A 5000-nucleotide genomic window follows, 5' to 3' on the forward strand; every position below is an offset into this window, starting at 1 on the left:
ACTACGGTGTCACCCGCGTGACGCCCCACTGCACTCAATAACACGGGATGGAGAGGTTGTTGTAAAGAGGCACTTAAGAGGTAGGGGGGGGGGGGGGGGGTTAAAACGAATTTATTGATTTTTGTTACTGATATAATTATGTTTCTAATAACCTTGGGAGTTTTTTGGTTTTTTGTGTGCACAATGGCCTTTGAGGGTATTGTGATGAGAAATCTGAGAACAAATAATCAGTAAAGCAATTATTTCACTCACTTTGAGTAACCGGCTACTGCCAACTTGGAAGTCTTCTACCAAAGTTGTCTAATGCTCGTATCTTTGCAACAGATACGGTAACAGGTGAGCCTGTAAAGATGGGCATGGCTTCTCTTCATAAATACGATCAAAGATATATTTGGGCCGCCATTTGCATCTATATCTATATACGGCTTGTGTGTGTGTGTGTCTGTCTGTCTTTCTGTCACTTCGCGATGCACGGCCAAAGTTCTCGATGGATCTGCTTCAAATTTGGTGGGCATAATTATTCAGGTAGACTCCGGACACAATCTGGTCGATGCAAATTTTCAACACGTGCTCTCAGCGCGCAGCGCTGAACCGATTTTGGTTTTTATGGTTTTTCTGTACATCCATTCCCAGTAACTCTTCCTTATCTTCTCCAGTGTTTTGCGCGTTTATCTCCCTTCCTTCGTGTGGCGTCAATCGCGTACGGTGCGCCCGGCGAAGCCGGGTATTGGTGCGCCACTCACCCGGCTTCGCCGGGTCCGGCTTCGCCGGGTACCCGGCGAAGCGGATATTCATCTAGTTACATATATGTCTCCCAATGACTCCAACAATTTACATATTATTCACAACCTAACTTGCGCAGTAAGTAAGTACAGAGATCAACCCTTACGACGGTTATCTTCGACCTGCCACTTTTTCGTTGGTAAAATAAGAGCATAATGAAGTACAATTAATTACTCCGTTCATTAGCCATCATCAGTTGTTGCATTGCATTTCACACAATGAGCACGCAGCGTGCGGGAAAAAGTTTACAATTACTGATTTAGACACACCTGTAGCAAAACCAAGCGAATCTGTCCCAAAACTAAGGCATACCAAACATTTCAACGAGGTTTCCGCCAATATCAAATACCCAGACAGCCTCCCCCTTTGCAGTCCCAGTCGCCTTTGAAAAAAGTAAGGTACACGCGTAGTAGATTTTCTGCTCCGAGTGGCTAATAGCCGGCAAGGTTACAGGCGAGTCTACGAGTTTTGAATGGGAGTGGCAGAGTCAGCGAAAACCTGACAGGTTTGGAAAAAAGCGCTTACCTTTTGAATGCTGAGCTTTGGCCTTCCACGGGTTTAGGAACTATGACACGGTCTATCTGTTTTCTATATGTACCAGTGTATAGGTTTTTTTCGGTGGTGCTAAATGCTGCCTATCTGTGCAGGTGTGAGAGTGTTCGGAGATGTTAATAGTTGTTTTGTCATGTGTTTTGACCCGAGTTTTCTATGCATGATAGCTCCGACAGGGAAGTGCTCATCGGAAAACGAGTTCGGCTATTTCAGAGCAGGGTACTTTACTGCCGTGTAAAAATTTTTTAGTATTACTCTTTGCCAATAAACAGTCAAACCATGGGTGACTAACAACAAAATAGGGTCATTTTTGCTGAATTCGGGAAAACCTACCTTCCAGTTCTAATTTGTTTTATTCTTCTTCCGTTTCGTTTTTACTCAGATTATAAATGTACAGAACTGTAATCATCATCATAATTATAATAATAATGATAACAATAATAACAATAACAATAATAATAATAATATAATAAGGGTATTTATATGGCGCAAATCCTAATAATATAGTTCTAAGCGCCTTACAATTAATGTTATCATGAACAAAAAGGCGACTCAAAAAGTCGAATACAAACCCGGAGCGGTTGTCTCTTCGACGCCAAGGACACTGTAAAAGCTTAACATATCATACACACCGATAAAGAAGACGGAAGAGCTGTGTTTGTGGGGGGGGGGGAGAGAGAGAGAGAGAGAGAGAGAGAGAGAGAGAGAGAGAGAGAGAGAGAGAGAGAGAGAGAGAGAGAGAGACACACACACACACAAAGCCGGAGATACGAGAGGCCCTAAAGAAAAGACAAATGGTAGACAACGAGGATGCAAAACAATCACCGAGTCATGCGCAAAATGTCAACCCGACCCATCACTTCAACCTGTAAATATACGAAACCCAACATGTTATTGTGTAAAGTAAAGGTTCATCCACTGCACGATTTATCACCTTGCATTTAAAAGCCAAGCCGTCTTCTTACCGTTTCATGACGAAGATGCGTGAAGACAGTTTTATGGTAAAGGAGAGAGACGATATTTTTTTTGTAATTTTGTGTGTGTGGCTGCCGTCAGTTTAAAAAAAGGGGACATTTAATACGATTCGCAATATAGCGTTGCCTGCAGCTTTAGAATTCTGCGCAGTCATGTTATGAGAACATTCGGATGTGTTTCCCTAAAACCAGCTTTAAACGTTACGTAGAACCACGTTATGTGAAAACAAGACGATTTGTTTTCCCCCTGCAACAAATGATTTAACTCGCCATTAATTCCACAAAGAAGGGAAGGGTAACCACAACAACAAAACAAGAACATGTCGCATAAGGCGAAATTACTACATTTAGTCAAGCTGTGGAACTCACAGAAAGAAATTGAACGTAGTCCGCCGCTAGTGCAAAAGGCAGTGAAAGTGACGAGCCTGTTTGGCGCGGTAGCGGTTGCGCTGTGCTTCATAGCACGCTTTACTGTACCTCTCTTCGTTTTAACTTTCTGAGCGTGTTTTTAATCCAAACATATCATATCTATATGTTTTTGGAATCAGGAACCGACAAGGAATAAGATGAAAGTGTTTTTAAATTGATTTCGAAAATTTAATTTTGATCATAATTTTAATTTTTTTTAATTTTCAGAGCTTGTTTTTAATCCAAATATAACATATTTATATGTTTTTGGAATCAGAAAATGATGAAGAATAAGATGAACGTAAATTTGGATCGTTTTATAAAAACAAATTTTTTTTTACAATTTTCAGATTTTTAATGACCAAAGTCATTAATTAATTTTTAAGCCACCAAGCTGAAATGCAATACCGAAGTCCGGCCTTCGTCGAAAATTGCTTGGCCAAAATTTCAATCAATTTGATTGAAAAATGAGGGTGTGACAGTGCCGCCTCAACTTTTACAAAAAGCCGGATATGACGTCATCAAAGACATGTATCGAAAAAATGAAAAAAAATTCCGGGGATATCATAACCAGGAACTCTCATGTCAAATTTCATAAAGATCGGTCCAGTAGTTTACTCTGAATCGCTCTACACACACACACGCACACACACACAGACACACATACACCACGACCCTCGTCTCGATTCCCCCTCTATGTTAAAACATTTAGTCAAAACTTGACTAAATCAGAGAGAGAGAGAGAGAGAGAGAGAGAGAGAGAGAGAGAGAGAGAGAGAGAGAGAGAGAGAGAGAGAGAGAGAGAGAGAGAGAGAGCACAGGCGGATATTTTCTTTTCTGAGGGTGTGGGAGTGGGGGTGTTTGGGAGGAGAGGGGGGATGTATCTCTCTTTCTCATGCTAATACACCTTAACACAATTGTTGCATATCAGGATGCACACACACACACACACACACACACACACATGGGAGAATCAGGATGACAGGTTCAAAACACGTATAGGTACCTGCAGCAAAGAAATCGGATATTCGTGTGCGCGAAAAAGAAAACACGAATATGCATGTCCTTGCGCAGATTTTAAATGTTAAAGCTTGTGATAAGAATTCTTCTAGATGAACTGTTTACTCAAGGGTCAAAAATAAAACGTTCCAATAAATACCATTCCTGTCTTTTTGATTGCAGAGATCACGGTTTGAGATTGTGATGTATACTTTCATTGCAATGAAAAGACACACACACGAACACTTTCCATATCGCCTTCCCTCTTTTGACAGCAGGGTCGCAGAAAACATTCTTATGCAAAGTGCAAGTAACACTAACAGCCCAGAATACAAAGAAACTTCCTATCTCCTTTTGCAAATACGCTACAGCCGCAATGGAAATGATTGAATTCGAGGCTATCAACAGTTTATATTCACACGAAAAGATCAGAAGGCGAAGAAAAGAACTCTGTGTTGTTACGTATTCAAGCAAACAACATATATGACAAACCCCCTCTGACGATCTATTCTTGTCAGTAAACCCTCGTATGATCCCAACAACAGTGGAGGTATACACATTACTGTGATTTATGCTGTGGGAAAGACTCGTGGGCCGCCTTTGTAAAGCAAGCAAATGCTGTGTATGCACGACTTCAAGCTTCTATCTCCATTGGATTCAATGGTAACTCCCTTTCTGCACTGTTAGGCTTAAATGCACACTCCATCTTGTGAAAACAGTACGCCCCACCAAACCCAAAACAGTACGCCCCACCAAACCCAAAACAGTACGCCCCACCAAACCCAAAACAGTACGCCCCACCAAACCCAAAACAGATAGACTGCTAAATGCACAATCAAAAGACAAGAATTATAAGTTAGTGGAACGACTGTCTCTCCCACGAAGCAAGGCGCCAAGAGCAGTGGCCAGACGGAACGGACCTTCGGACCAAACTCTGGGGAACGGCAGATGAACTTCGCCGCACGGCCAGCTTTGCGGCATCCCTCGGAGAGAGACTTTGACCGTGGAGTCAGTCGAACGCAGAAGAAGAAGAAGAAGTTAGTGGAACATTTAATTATTGACAAAAGAAAACGTGACATTTCTTCGCCTTATGTAACGCTTTGTTTTGTAAATGTAACGTTTTGTTTTGTCAATAATTAAACATAATAATGTTTTACTTTGTTCATCTCACCACAGTATAACAGGGGTGGGACTCTCTTGTGATGAAAAAAGAGGAAATCCCTTTATTCTAGGGGGGTTCGGGGGCATACTCTCCCGATTTTTTTTAAATGGTACATTAAAATC

General features: G+C 41.5%; 2 protein-coding genes across 2 annotated transcripts in view; one reads left to right on the forward strand and one right to left on the reverse strand.

The window, feature by feature from the left end:
• The window catches only part of LOC138949070 (zinc finger CCCH-type with G patch domain-containing protein-like), a 69805-nt gene that overhangs the window by 40208 nt on the left and 24597 nt on the right, over positions 1-5000 (reverse strand). The gene's annotated exons all lie outside the window — the stretch shown is intronic.
• The window catches only part of LOC138949069 (uncharacterized), a 41716-nt gene that overhangs the window by 24703 nt on the left and 12013 nt on the right, over positions 1-5000 (forward strand). The gene's annotated exons all lie outside the window — the stretch shown is intronic.

Source organism: Littorina saxatilis, linkage group LG15 (assembly GCF_037325665.1).
Source record: "Littorina saxatilis isolate snail1 linkage group LG15, US_GU_Lsax_2.0, whole genome shotgun sequence".
Classification (NCBI taxonomy): domain Eukaryota; kingdom Metazoa; phylum Mollusca; class Gastropoda; order Littorinimorpha; family Littorinidae; genus Littorina; species Littorina saxatilis.